Raw genomic sequence first — 15,589 nt, 5'->3', positions numbered from 1 at the left:
TTTGCTCATGTGAAAACATCATTAAGAAAATGTAAAGTCAAGCCAGACGCTTTCAGTTCTGGCTAGGATGAGGTAACGAGATAAATCTAGTAAGCTCATCATGGAGGCACCAGTGTGAAGGCCCAGGTCAACAAACCAAAAACCTAAGCTAGTTTCTATTTCTTGTAAATGCCCAGCTTGCCCAGAAAACCAAATTTAAATACAGCCCATCAGTTATCAGCAGCTAAATTCCTCGTTCCTAAGCAACCGCCTGCTCCACACTTTATAAGACCCACCCCCAGGTAAAATGGAAACAAAGTGTCAGCCAATCAGAACATGTCCTCACTTGCCTCCGCCTTTGTCCTTACCTGAGATTGTCCCCTCCGCCCCCTCCCTTCTACTTCTTAATGGGATACTGCTGCATTCAAGAGTCGCTCAATAAAGCTGTGAGATCCTAAAGTGCTTGAAAAGTTTTTTCTCTTATCATGCGCTTCAGACTCCCACTATCAACAAATGTGAAACTGGAGAAATGTATAATAACTGCTTTCAGGCATTGAGACGATAGCAACCCTGATCCTAGAGAGAAAGGAACCCAGGAGGTAAATGCCACAGTATCCAAGCTTTCTGCCCCGGAAACAACCAATGAATGGTAGAGGGAAGAAGAGTTCAGACAGAAGCAGGGAGCTGTGTGGCTGAGGCAGCTGGGGTTTGCAGGCAGAGTATAAGGGAGAAGCAAGCTGTTCCTGGAAGGAGCTTCCCCTGGAATCATTGGCCAAATACTGTGTGCACGAACAGGAAGAGCTAGCGCAGGACCAGGCAGGAAAGCCTCTGGGGTGGGGCTCCAGGGAAGCAGAGATGCCATACCACCCAGGCAATGCAGTGACACTGCTGGTCACCTCGGCCTTCACTTGAGTGCCCAGAAAGGTCACACCTCAGTCACAGAGCTACCCTAGGGATCAGGTAAGAGCTGAACAAGGCATATGCTCAAAAACAAAGAAACAAAAACAAGCATGCAAGGCCTTGAAAGGATGGAAAGGATCACGCTAACCCACCTGTAAATTAACTCAGTGCCAGAACAAAAACTCTCTTAAAGGATGACAGCGAAGTCCAAATTCTCAGTGACAGCGCCCCCAAGGTCAAGCAGCTGTTAAAACTACTGGATGTGGAGGCGGGGCAAGATGGCGGCATAGAGAGGAGTGGAAGCTAAGTAGTCCCCCTGGAACAACTACAAAAAAAAACAGAAACAACTAGTAAATAATCCAGAATAACTGCGGGAGGGCAAAGGAGACCATCCACTCATCATACACCAACCTGAATTGGGAGGAATGCCCGAGAACACAGCATAAAATCTGTAAGTAAAACCTGCGGATCCAAGTCGTGAGACCCCCTCCCCCATAGCCCAAGCTGCAAAGCCTCGTGGTGCCAGAGAGAAGCTTTCTCCCAGCAAGCGAATATAGCTCAGCTGAGCTCCAACTGGGGTTTTAAGTAGCGAGTGTGAACTGCTCACTACAGGTACGCATCCCCAAAAAACAGACAGAGGCTTTGGGTGACGACTGACCTTGGAGAGCCGGAGGGTTGCCTTGAACTGGGTCTGAAGGGGACTATCTGTTTCTTTTTCAGCTCAGTGGAGAAAGCTCCAGTCGTTTTCAGTTTCCAGGGCTGTGGCTCGGGTTAGGGTGGAGACAGCACAAGCAGAGAGCGAGACCATTGAAATGCTAATGACCTCCACCTGGGGGGTCTGTCGTCTCTAGGAGGAAAGGGGTGGGGCCCTTTCCATTCAGAACCAGACCCCAGAGCCTCGGGGGAACACAGCTATACCTCCTCACACCAGTCAAGAATTATAGGCTAACAGGCGTCACCTGCTGGGCAGAAAAGCACAGTGACCCGAGGTATCAAAGGGTGGAGCAATTTTCTAAGACACACCCTCAGGGAAACCAGATACTGAATATTTCTTCCCTCTGGGACCTGAGCCTGTTCTGGTCTGGGAAAACCTGATTTGGATAACCAAGGAAACCATGCCTAGACAACAGAAAATTACAACCTACACTAAGAAAAACAGAGTTATGGCCCAGTCAAAGGAACAAACGTACACTTCAACTGAGATACAGGAACAACTAATGCTAAATCAAATCAAAAAGTTTAGAGAAGATATTGCAAAAGAGATAGAGGCTGTAAAGGAAACACTGGGTGTATATACGGCAGAAATCAAAAGTTCAAAAAAACAACTAGTAGAATCTATGGAAATGAAAGGCACAACACAGGAGATGAAAGACACAATGGAAACATACAACAGCAGATCTCAAGAGGCAGAAGAAAGCACCCAGGAACTGGAGAACAAAACACCAGAAAGCCTACACACAAAGGAGCAGATGGAGAAAAGAATGAAAAAATATGAGCAACGTCTCCGGGAACTCAAGGATGAAACGAAGTACAATAATGTACGTATCATTGGTGTCCCAGAAGGAGAAGAGAAGGGAAAGGGGCAGAAGCAATAACAGAGGAAATAATTAATGAAAATTTCCCATCTCTCATGAAAGACATAAAATTACAGATCCAAGAAGCGCAGCGTACTCCAGACAGAAGAGATATTGAAGTGGGTCCCTTCCCCCTTAACCTTTGCAAAATAAGAATGTTGTGTAAGCAGCGTTAAGCCCTGAGAAGAAGGACATGAAACTGCGGTTGCACACATTAGCCAAGCGTAACGCTTTTAACAATCAACAATTGTACCAATTCCAAGTGAAATTTTTTGTAAAATTTTTCTGTACCAACCTCTGTGCCAACCTTGCTAAAATGTCCTAAGCAACCAATAACTAACCGCCAACTCTGCTTCTGTCAAAATAGCTTGCTTACGTTTCCAGGATGTGGTTTCTGCCTGTGTAAGTCCCCAGCACCCTCAGGTCGGGGCTGCTCACTGAACTCACTGCGCGGAGTGACAGTAAGCAGTCTCTGGCCGGCTGATAAAGGCTCTTTAAATTCTGTTTGGCTGTCTCGTACTTTAACTCGTGGGCACCGTAACATTTGGAGGCCCCAGCGAGATAATCCTCGGTGTTTGCTGAGGCTCATCGGTCGAGACAAAGGTCTGACTACCGGCCCTCCCCCAGGGGGCGCGCTGAGAGACGTTCCTCAGCCCGGCGGACAGCCAAGTGGTCAAGCCTCAAAATTCAAAAATCCGCCTCTGGAGCCATCTAGACGTGGGCCCACAATGGTAAGAGATCTCTAATCTGGTCTGGTGGGGTACCCCTTTAGGGTCTTTAGGAGGGCTGGACGCAGCCATAACTCCGAGATCTGGCCTCGGACCACGACAGTGGCTGGTGGCCTCAGGTTCAGGTTCTGGTTTAGGTTCGAAATTGGTCTCTTAGCGCAGACCTAGTCTCTGTTTTGTGTTTTGTTGTTAGTGTCTTTGTCCTGTTCTGTTTCTGTTTTGTCACCCGTCAGTCACGTTATGGGTCAGTCTCCATCCTCTTCCGCTTGCTCTCCGCTGCAATGTTTCTTTAAAAATTTCCAGGACTTTCGGCGACGAGCTGCAGGATCGGGAGCCATAGTCAACCCAGGAACTCTCTGGACCCTCTGCGAGCTTGAATGGCCAACTTTTCCAGACTCTAATTGGCCACCAGAGGGCACTCTAAACTTGCCAATTGCCTTCCAGGTTCAGAGAGTTATCTATGGAAAACCGGGACATGCGGATTAAATTCCACTACACCCCCGGCAACTCTCTCCAGCCCCCCCACATCCGTTCCAGAGGTTCGTTCGGGTCACATAGTCAGGTCCTTGTCCCCGCTCAATTACCCCTGAAACAAGTCATTACTCATCTCTCTGTTAGAGTCCGTTTTCTTTACCCACCAGCCCACATGGGACGACTGTCAACAACTTCTGCAGACCCTTTTCACGTCAGAGGAGACAGAGAGAATCCGTGCCAGGGACGGAAACTAGTCGTGGGGCCAGACAGTCTGCCAGCCACGGAAGTAAACCGCCTCGAGGCTGTTTTTCCCTTCACCCGACCCCGGTGGGACCCTAACACGAATGAAGATAAGGAGGCTCGCTAACGGTACCGCCAGAGTGTGATGGGGGCTCTCCGAGTAGCGGCGTGGAAGCCTACAAGTATGTCCGAGGTAACTGAGGTAAGTCGGGCCACTGAGTCCCCTGCCGCTTTCCTGGAGCGCCTGCAGGAGGCTTAGCGGTTACACACCCCTATAGATCCGGAGGCGCCGGAGAACAGGCGAGCAGTTAATATTGCCTTTGTTGCCCAGTCAGCCCCAGATATAAGAAAAAAGTTACAGAAGTTAGAAGGCTTTGGGAAAAGGAACTGGGCGAGTTGGTGGAGGTTGCTCAACAAGTCTCCAATAATAGGGAAAGTTCCAAAGACTTAAACAAAAATTGGCGCAGATCCTACTTGCCATGAGTGAAGACCAGACGCGGAGTAAAAACCGAGGAGAGGGTCAGAAGTTCGGAAGAAAGCCAGGGGGAGAAAATAGACCGCCCAGTGGGAGAGAAGGGTGAAAGGCCCCCCCCAGGCCAAAACCAGTGCGCTTTCTGTAAGGAACAGGGGCACTGAAAAAACGAGTGCCCAGAAAAAAAAGCCCCACCAAAGGTTCTCCTAAAGAAGGAAGACTGACGAGGCCGGGGCTCCGCCCTTAGCCCCCAGGAGCCCAGAGTCACTCTTAAAGTAGAGGGCCGAAACATTAACTTTTTAGTGAACACTGGGGCGACTTTCTCTGTACTCCAGGAAGCAGAAGGCACAGCTTTACATTTCCCAAGTCTCCTGTCTTGGGTACAATATAGCAGAAGGAAAGGGAACGTTGTCTAATAAATGCATTCAAGCTATCCTCCAAATTCCAGCACCCCGGACAAAGCGGCAGGTCCGGGAGTTTTTAGGAGCAGTTGGGTATTGCGGCTATGAATCCTTAGGTTTGCTGAAATAGCCCACCCTCTTTACACCAGTACCGGGGGAAAGGACATTAAAAATGCCTCAAAAATACTAAAACTTTTAACAGCCCTTTAGCTTCCCAGAGCAGTAGCCATAATCCACTGCAAAGAACATCAAACCTCAAATACGCCCGAAGCAAAGGGAAATGCTTTCGCCGACCAGACGGCCAAAGAAGTGGCCCTAAAACCAGTGGGGCCCCTCCAGATCTTGCCCCTCCTACCACCCCAGGTACTAAAAACCGCTCCAACTTGCTCAGACTAACATTCGGCTAGGTCAAGGACTCCAAGCTGAAGACAATCCAAAGGGGTGAAAAGTCCTCCTGACTCTAAAATCCTTCTACCAGAGGCACTGGGAATTTTACAAACACATCAAAGTACACATCTGGGAGGAACAAAATTAGCTAAATTGTTAAAAACTGACCTTTACATACCTAAGCTTTTCCAGGTGGCAAAAGAGGTAAGCAGAAGGTGTCGTGTCTGCGCTCAGGTTAACTCAAGTCATGCAAGTACCCCTGCTACTCCCGGTCACCACCTAAGAGGTCAGCTCCCTGGAGAGCGATGGAAAATGGCCTTTACGAAACTGTCTCCTGGACCAAGGGGATACAAGTACTTACTCGTGCTGGTAAACACCTTCTCCAGATGGATTGAGGCCTACCCAACTTGGTCACAGTCAGCTCAGGTAGTAGCTAAGAAATTGTTAGCTAAAATTATCCCCCGGTTTGGCCTACCAGTAACAATGGGGTCTGACAAGCCCGGCTTTTATAGCCCAAGTTACCCAAAGCTTAGTAAAAGCATTAAAAATCAAATAAAAACTACACTGCATCTACAAACTACAAAGCTCAGGGCAGGTAGAAAGGATGAATCGGACACTTAAGAAAACCCTCACCAAACTTAAATTGGAGACTGGCGGGAACTGGGTGAGCTTCCTTCTGTTTGCCTTGCTCAAAGCTAGGTGTACCCCTTATGTAAAAGGTATTACTCCATATAAAGCCATGTTCGGCAGGCCGCCCCCGCTCCTCCCCAAGTTAGGGGAAGAGCAGCTCGCCTCCCTGTCTAACTCTGAACTTCTCAAGTCCCTACAGGCCTTACACTACGCCGTCCACACCCACCGCCCGAAACCAGACACTGCGAAAGAAGAAACCCCTACTGCTGAACCTGGTGATCAATACTAGCCGCCGAAAACCCCCAAACAGTGGTTAGCCAGGTCAGCACCACTGGCAGCCCTAAATTTGTTTTTACCTATGTAATCTCTTTAAAAAAAAAAAAACCTGAATGTTGCCAAAAGGGAGGGAGGGGGAACCACCAGAGGTGTCGTGGTGAGTTACCCCTAACACAAGAGCTGTGGCACTCGCACTATTATCCTTGGAGCACTACCCCTAAGCTTACTTTAGGTAACTTTCAAGGACAAGGCTCACCCATGTCCTTCCCCAAGTATATAACTATTCTAGCGAGGGAAGTAGGGAACACCTCAGGCTAACTAACCTCAAACGAGTCAAGCAAGGGGGACCAGTATTAATACCTGTGCTCCACAGGCTTGGGGCGGCCGGAGCAGCCGCGGTAGAAACCACAGCTCTTGTCACAGGAAATCAAAACTTTAAAATCCTTAGCGCCCAAATTAATCAAGATCTAAAAACCTTAGAAGAGAGCATTACTAAATTTAAAAAGTCCTTAAGCTCTTTAGCAGAAATAGTGCTCCAGAATCGGAGGGGACTCAACCTTCTATTCTTAAAGCAGGGAGGGCTCTGTTTAGCCTTAGGCAAAGCATGCTGTTTTTATACTAACCACTCAAGTGTAATTTAAAAAATTTGAGCCAACTCCAAAAAAAACTACAAGATAGAGAAAAGCAAAGGAAAAAAAAAAGCAAACAGGTTTAAAAACTTATTATCTTGGTCTCCATGGTTAACTACCCTAATGTCAATTGCCGGGCCCCTGGTTCTTCTCCTGTTAGCCTTAATCATAGGTCCCTGTGTTATAAACCGTTTAGTTAAATCTGTCCGACAGCATACCCTCAGAAGAAACAATGATTTGATTCTCCCTAAAAACCAGTGGGGAATGAAGTGGGTCCCTGCCCCTTAACCTTTACAAAATAAGAATGTTGTGTAAGCAGCGTTAAGCCCTGAGAAGAAGGACGTGAAACTGCGGTTGCACACATTAGCCAAGCGTAACGCTTTTAACAATCAACAATTGTACCAATTCCAAGTGAAACTTTTTGTAAATTTTTCTGTACCAACCTCTGTGCCAACCTTGCTAAAATGTCCTAAGCAACCAGTAGCTAACTGCCAACTCTGCTTCTGTCAAAATAGCTTGCTTACGTTTCCAGGATGTGGTTTCTGCCTGTGTAAGTCCCCAGCACCCTCAGGTCGGGGCTGCTCACTGAACCCCCTGCGCAGAGTGACAGTGAGCAGTCGCCGGCTGGCTAATAAAGGCTCTTTAAATTCTGTTTGGCTGTCTCGTACTTTAACTCGCGGGCACCGTAACAATATGAATAGGCCTATGCCAAGACACTTAATAATCAGATTATCAAATGTCAAAGACAAAGAGAGAATCCTGAAAGCAGCAAGAGAAAAGCGATCCATCACATACAAAGGAAGCTTAATAAGACTATGTGTGGATCTCTCAGCAGAAACCATGGAGGCAAGAAGGAAGTGGTGTGATATATTTAAGATACTGAAAGGGAAAAACCGCCAACCAAGAGTCCTGTATCCAGCAAAGCTGTCCTTCAAATATGAGGGAGAGCTCAAAATATTTTCTGACAAACACACAGTGCGAGACTTTGTGAACAAGACACCCGCCCTACAGGAAATACTAAAGGGAGCACCACAGGGTGACAGAAGACAGGAGTGCGTGGTTTGGAACACAATTTTGGGAGATGGTAGCACAACAATGTAAGTACACTGAGCAAAGGTAACTATGAATACGGTTGAGAGAGGAAGGTGGGGAGCATGTGAGACACCACAAGAAAGGAGTAAAGATAAAGACTGGGACTGTGTAACTTGGTGAAATCTAGAGTATTCAACAATTGTGATAAAATGTACAAATATGTTCTTTTACAAGGGAGAACAAGCAAAAGTCAACCTTGCAAGGTGTTAAAAATGGGGAGGCATTGGGGGAGGGATGCAATCAGCATAAACTAGAGACTGTAACTAATAGAATCATTGTATCATGCTTCCTTTAATGTAACAAAGGTGATATACCAAGGTGAATGCAGATAAGAGGGGGGGATAGGGGAGGCATGTTAGACACTTGACATTGGTGGTATTGTCTGATTCTTTATTCTACTTTGATTTAAGGTTATTTTTCCTTTTGCTGCTTCCTAGCTGTCATTTTTTTCCCCTCTTTCTTTTGCCTCTCTACCTTCTTTGACTCTCCCTCCTGCCTTGTGGAAGAAATGTAGATGCCCTTATATAGATAGTGGTGAAGGTGTGAACACATAAATGTATGACCATGCAGAGAACAATCGATTATTTACTTAGGATGGAATGTATGGTGAGTGAACAAAACCATATTTAAAAAAAAAAATGGATTGATGACAAAACCTTAAGGGCAATATCCTGAGTGAAATAAGCCAGACACATAAGGACAATTATTGCAGGGTCTCACTGATAGGAACTAATTATAATATGTAAACTCATAGACATGAAATGTAAGGTACCAAGATACAGGACGAGGCTTAGGAATGGGGAGTGGTTGCTTAGTATGAGCAGAATGTTCAATTAGGATGAACTTAAACGTTTGGAAATGAACAGGGGTGTTGGTAGCAAGATGTGAGAATAACGAACAGTGCCGAATGGTGCGTGAATGAGGTGGAAAGGGGAAGCTCAGTGTCATATATGTCACCAGAAGAAAAGTTGGAGGTCAAAAGATGGGAATGTATAAAACTGAATCCTATGGTGGGCAATGTCCATGATCAACTGTACAAATACTAGAAATCGCTTCCATGAACCAGAACAAATGTATGAGAATACAATTAGAAGTTAATAATAGAGGGGCATATAGGGAAGAACTATATACCTATTACAAACTATATACTACAGTTAGTAGTATTTCAACATTTTTTCATAAACAGTAACAAACATACTATATCAATACTACGAATCAACAATTGAGGGGGTTGGTTAGGGACAGGGGAGGATTAGAGTTTCCTTTTCTTTTTTTCTTTTTTCATCTTTCACTTTATTTCTTTTCTGGAGTAATGAAAAGTTTCTAAAAATTGAACAAAAATTAAGTATGATGGATGCACAGCTGTATGAGGGTACCCAGGGGCAAGTGATTGTACACTTTGGATCTTTGGATAATTGTATGTTATCTGAACAATCTCAATAAAAATGAAAAAAAAAAAAAAGAGCACAGGGGAAGGAAAATAGACTTGGAGAAAAGAAGGGATCATGGTACTGAAGGTTTTTCTGAGGTTGAAAAGCAGGTTTAAGCAAGTCCATGAGAGAGAAGGTTTGTTACCAGGAAATAAGATTTGGGAGTTTAAGATGTCTACAGTGACTGAAGGTGGGCCTAGGAGTAGGTCACACACTAGCGTGTAGGTGTTGGGAGATCAGGGGGTCTGGTGGGTTATCAACATTTATTAACACAGAAATCAACAACTGTTATTGATTGGGTATTTAGTATGTGCCAGGCAAATGCTAAATGCTTGACATACATTAATCCTCATAGATTTCTACTGAAAGGAGTGCTACCAATCTCTTTCAATAGAAAGTTACTTGCTAGCTTGTCTGTATTTACATAGCAGGCGGATCTGGGATTTAAATGACTCAGAACACTCTCTTTGTATCACTTCATTAACTCATACAATATTAATTAAACATCTATTATGTTAGGAACTGTGATGGTTAAATTCATGTTCAACTTGGCCAGGTTATGGTGTCCATTTGTTTGACAAGCAAGCACTGGCTTAATTGTTACTATGAGGATGTTTCATGGATTTAAATCATCAGTAAGTTGATTGCATCTATGGCTGATTACATCTACAATAAACTGAGGAGATTGCCTTCAACAATGAGAGAAGTCTCATGCAATCAGTTGATGGCCTTAAAAGAAGAAGTGATGATTTCAATTGTCAGATGGAAGAATTTCCATTTCTACTTGAGCCAGCCATCTTCTCCTGGGGAATTCATAGAAAACCTTCATCGGCATACCCAGCTTGCAGCCTGTCCTACAGAATTTGGACTTGCTCATCCCCACAGTCATGTGAGCCAATTCTTATAAAAAAATTTCCTGTCAGTTCTGTTTCCCTAGAGAGCCTTGACTAATGCAGAAATCGTAAGTACAATAGTGAACAAAGTCCTTGCATTTGTGTAGATGACAGGCCAATGGTAGAAAGAAACAGGTAAACAGGCAATTATAATTTCAGGTCATATGGTGTTTACAAGAGATACACCTAATACCAGTGGTGGACTGGAGCTAGCATATGCTGGCTTATACTGACTCAAAGAGCTGATGGTTACAGCAGCATGATTCCTAATTTTAAAAAAGTAGAAATGGCCCAATGCTCATCAACTGATGAATAGATAAATAAAATGTGCTATATCTATACAATGGAATATTCTTCAGCAATAAAAGAAATAAATTACTAAAACAAACAAACAAAAAAACTACTGGATGTGCAGAAAAGCAAAATCATACCCATACAAGAGTTGAAAGAGTCGATGGAAACAGACCCAGAAGTGACAGAGGTTATGGAGTTAACACACAAGGACGCTGAAAAGGGAATTATAACTCCAATCAAGGAATTGAAAGAAAAGAGGCTATAATGAGTGTACTCATTGGGGAAACCCAGCAAAGAAGTAGAAATCTTAAACCATAAAAAATAAACAAATGAAAGCAAAGAGTGAGTTGTAATGTAAACTATGGACTTTGATGAATGATATAATATTGGTTCATCAGTTGTAACAAATGTGCCACATTAATGCAAACGTTAGTAATAAGGAAAACGGGGGTGGGGTGGGAACTCTACTTTCTGCATGATTTTTCTGTAAACCTACAACTGCTATCAATCAATCAATATATAAATAAATAATAAATTGGAAATCCTAGAACTAACAAAAAAATTCAATCTCTGACTTGAAAAGTTTACTTGATTGGCTTCACAACCAGTTGGAAACTGCAAAAAAGCATCAGTGAATTTGGAGATAAGTCAATAGAAACCATCTGAACCAAAGCATGGAGGAAAAACAAAAAGACTGTAATAAACAATGCCCCACTGGCCTGGCCCGTAGGTATGAAGTGATCTAGCAGAGGTGTACTTGGTGTCTCAAAGGGAGAGAAGAGAAAAAATGGAAGGGAAAATACTGGGAAAAGAGTGGCAATGCCATGTAAAACAGTCTGGTGGCTCCTCGGGAAGGTAAGCATGGAATTGCCGAGGGACCTGGCCAGCCCACTCCTAGGTGCACCCCAGAAGAACCGAAAGCAGGGACTCGGACAGGTACCTGACACCTGTGTTCACTGCAGCCTTACTCTCAGTAGCCAGAAGGTGGAAACCACCCAAGTGTCCATCAACAGATGTACAGAGAGACGAAATGTGGCAAATCCATGCAATGGAATGTTTTTCAGCCTTTACAAGGAATGGAGTGCTGGTCCGTACGACAATGTGGATGAATCCTGAAGACATTATGATGAATGAAAAAATGAGCCAGACAAATACTGCATGATTACGCTTGTATGAAATATCTAGAATAAGCAAATTCAGAGGCAGAAGGTAGTTCAGAGGTCACCAGGGGCTGAGGGGAGGGGGATGGGAGGGTTAGTGCTTCCCATGTACAGTGGTTTTTTTGAGAGTGATGAAAAAGTTTTGGTAATGGATGGTGGTGATGACAGCAACATTGTAGAGGTACTTACTGCCACCTAATGTACACTCAAAAATGGTTAAAATGGTTTGTGGGTCAAAGGAGAGTCTAAAGTTGTATGTAATGGTGCCTAAGAGTCTCCCCCCGAGTACCTCTTTGTTGCTCAGATGTGGCCCTCTCTCTCTCTAACTGAGCCATCTCGACAGGTGAACTTGCTGCCCTCCCCCCTACATGGGACCCGACTCCCAGGGGTGTAAATCTCCCTGGCAACGCAGAGTATGACTCCGGGGGATGAATGTGGACCCGGCATCGTGGGACTGAGAGTATCTTCTTGACCAAAAGGGGGATGCAAAATGAGATGAAATAGTTTCAGTGGCTGAGAGATTCCAAATGGAGTCGAGAGGTCACTCTGGTGGACATTCTTATGCACTATATAGATAACACCTCTTAGGCTTTAATGTACTGGAATAGCTAGAAGTAAATACCTGGAGCTACCAAACTCCAACCCAGCAGTCTGGACTCCTGAAGACAATTATATAATATTGTAGATTACAAGGGGTGACAGTGTGATTGTGAAAACCTTGTGGATCACACCCCCTTTATCTAGTGTATGGATGAGTAGAAAAATGGGGACAAAAACTAAAGGACAAATGGGGTGGGATGGGGGGATGATTTGGGTGTTCTTTTTTCACTTTTATTTTTTATTCTTGTTCTGGTTCTTTCTGATGTAAGGAAAATGTTCGGAGGTAGATTGTGGTGATGAACGCATAACTATGTTGTCATGCTGTGGACGGTGGATTGTATATCATGGATGATTGTATGGTGTGTGAATGTATTTCAAAAAAACTGAATTTAATAAAAAAAAATAAATAAAAAGGAAAGGAAAAAAAAATGGTTTGTGGGTGTGGAGGAAGGGGAAGTTTAGAGTCACGCATGTTACCAGAAGGAAAGCTGGAGGTTAAAACATGGGAATGTAAAACACAGTGGATCTTGTGATGGACTATTCTGGTTTGCTAATGTTGCCATTATGCAAAATACCAGAAATGGACTGGCTTCTATAAAAGGAGTTTATTTGGTTACAAATTTACAGTTCTACAGCCATAAAAGTGTCCAAAGTAAGGCATCAACAACAGGGTACTGTCACTGAAGAAGGCTCAGTGGCATCCAGAAAATCTCTGTTTGCTGGGAAGGCACGTGGCTGGCGTCTGCTTGTCCCGGCTTGTGTTTCAGCTCCACTCTCAGCTCCTGTGTGTCCTTAGTTTAGCATCTCCAACGTCTCCAAGCATCTGCTTTCGATGGCCATCTCCAAATTTTCTCTCTCAGCTCCTCTTGGGGTGTTTTGTCCTCTCTTAGCTTCTCTGGAGCCAAGTCTGGGCCAGCATTTCTTAGCTAAGCATTTGCTCTCTGAGCAAGCTCCCTTTAAAAGATTCAGTAAACTGATCGAGACCTACCCTGAATGGGCGGGGCCAAATTTCCATGGAAACATCCAATCAAGAGGTCACACCCTAACCAAAAAGGTTAATCAATCTGCCCCCACAAGACTGCAATAAAGAATATGACTTTTTTGGGGGGAGACATAATATATCCAAACACATGGACGATGCTGGTGATTAACTGTACAAATATAAAAAAGTTATTTCGTGAACTAGAGCTAATGTATGACACTATTACAAGGAGTTAAATAGTAGAGGGGTATGTGGGAAAAAAATGTACCTATTGCAAACAATGACCTATAGTTAAGAGTAATATTTTAATACTCTTTCATCAACAGTAACAAATGTACCACACCAATACAAGGGGTCAGTAATGGGGGGGGACAAGGGGTATGGGAGGATTGGGGTTTTCTTTTTTATTTTTATTTCTTTTCTGGAGAAACAAAAACATTATAAATTTGATCATGGGGAGGTATGCACAGCTATGTGCTGATACTGTGAGCTGGTGATTATATACTTCGAATGGTTTTTGTGGTGTGTGAATATATCTCGATAAAATTGCATTTAAAATGGTCAAAATTGAAAAGTTTATGTTAGATAAATAACATTTAAAAATAAAAGCAACGGCCAAAATGTTTCAAAATTTGATGAAAAAATCAAACTACAGATCTAAGAAGCTCAATGAACACCAAACTAAATAAACATAAAGAAGACCACACTTAGACAGATACTAATCCAATCACTAAAAACCCAAGATGAAAAGAAAATTTTAAAGCAGAGAGGAAAAGACATGGTCTGGAGGGGGAAATGGGGAAACATTAGGGTTTGCCACCGGCTGCCTGTCAGAAGCACCAGAGCAAGGGACAGAAGACGTCTCTAAGGTCAGCAACAGACCCTTGCAAGGAAACGTCAGAGAAAGTTCTCCGGGCTGAAGGGAAATAGACCAGGGAAACTCAGATCCACGCAAAGGAAGAGTACAGGAAATGGTAAGTATGCAGGTAAACATTAGAAAACGTTTTTTGTTTTCCCTATTTTTGCTAAAAGACAATTGGATGGTTAAAGTAACAACGCCGAGGAGGCACCATGGGTTTATGACGTGGAAGCGAAAGGAGTGCAGCGTGGTCCCGGGCGGGAGGCGGAAGGACGCCGTCCCCTGGGGTGGGGCAGGTGCTGGCCGCGGGGAGCCGCAGGGGTCCTCTCCAGGCTGGGGGCGCAGGCCTGGAACGCAGAGCCTGAAGCCAGGCCGAGCTCAGAGCCCCCTCCCCGGCCCCGGTGCCCGTGGGAGAGGTGGAATCTCTCCAGAAGCGTCTTCGCCCATGGTTGTCTTCCTGACCCTGGTTCTCACTGCAAGCCCCCAAGTCCTGTCCACCGCCCTCCTCTCCCAGTCTCCCATCTGAACCCTCCGTGGAGCCCCTGCCTCTCTTCACCCCCTCGGGCCGTTCACAAGGCAGCCGGGGCACCCGGAGGGAGCCGGCATGTGGAGAGGCCCAGGGGCGGCTCGGGGTGACCGCTGTGCCAGGCCTGCTGCCCTTGAGCTCTGGCCCCAGGCCTGGGCCCTCGGCAAGACCCTGAGAGCAGGAGAGGGGGGCTCGGAGAATGACACGGAGAACTCCCCACAGCATGGGATCTGATAACATGGAGAGCGAGAGGAGGCGCACAGTTCCCCGCCCAGCTGGCTTTGCAGCAAGAAAAATGCCTGTGCAGAGGCCGAGCCCCCAGGCCTGGGGGTATGGTCAGCGGTGAGGGGCAAGGCAGCAGGGAGGTGCCCAGGGCTGAGTGGGGACAGCCAGGCGTGGGGCAAGACCAGGGCCCAGCTTTGGGAATGGCAGCTGTGAGAGGCCTGTGGGAGTCTGGACGCTGGGGAGCCTCTGGACGCGGAGCGTGGAGGAGCTTCTGGATGCAGAGGAGCCTCTGGATGTGGAGGAGCCTCTGGACACCAGGGAGCCTCTGGAAGCAGGTGGTGTGCAGAGTGGGGCTAGGAGGAGAGTGGGGTTGGGGGGTCTTTGGAGGCCTGGCAAGGGTGTAGCCCTCACCTCGGGGAGTTGGTGCAGGGAAGGGACAGGAGGCCGTGGGTCTGGGTGGTGTGGGGAAGTCAGCTCGCGGCTGGAAGGAGGGCTGGGCCTGATTCAGGAGGCACTGAGAGGGGGCCAGTGCAGTGCCAAGGGCCCAGCTGGTGGCCATGACCCTGTGGCCCCAGCCTGGCCTGCTGCGGGCTCTTCCCACGGCTTCAGGTCCGGTGAGAGATCCCGTGGGGGTGGGGGTGGGGTCCATCCAGGTGGGGTTTGCCCCCCATGTCACTCCACAGTGTGTGGTTGCAGACAGTGTGTGCTCCACCTTGGGGGTTCCACAGGAAGAGGCCACCGTCCCCATTCGATGGAGGATGTTATGGGCTGAATTGTCCCCCCAAAAAGTATGTTGAGGCCCTAACCCCCAGGATCTTGGGTGGGACTTATTCGGGAA

The 15,589-nt window shown here is 45.9% G+C and overlaps 1 long non-coding RNA gene across 1 annotated transcript; it reads left to right on the top strand.

Moving 5' to 3' along the window:
* Positions 1-2,795: 2,795 nt before the first annotated feature.
* On the top strand, positions 2,796-7,342 carry LOC119509385. The gene is made up of 2 exons (XR_005211685.1): positions 2,796-3,184; positions 3,485-7,342. It is a non-coding gene; the product is annotated as an uncharacterized LOC119509385 (long non-coding RNA).
* The last annotated feature ends 8,247 nt before the right edge of the window (positions 7,343-15,589 follow it).

This window comes from Choloepus didactylus, chromosome 14 (assembly GCF_015220235.1).
Source record: "Choloepus didactylus isolate mChoDid1 chromosome 14, mChoDid1.pri, whole genome shotgun sequence".
In the NCBI taxonomy this organism is placed as follows: domain Eukaryota; kingdom Metazoa; phylum Chordata; class Mammalia; order Pilosa; family Megalonychidae; genus Choloepus; species Choloepus didactylus.
Note: the sequence above shows the minus strand (reverse complement) of the source record. Positions and strands in the feature narration are given on the sequence as shown.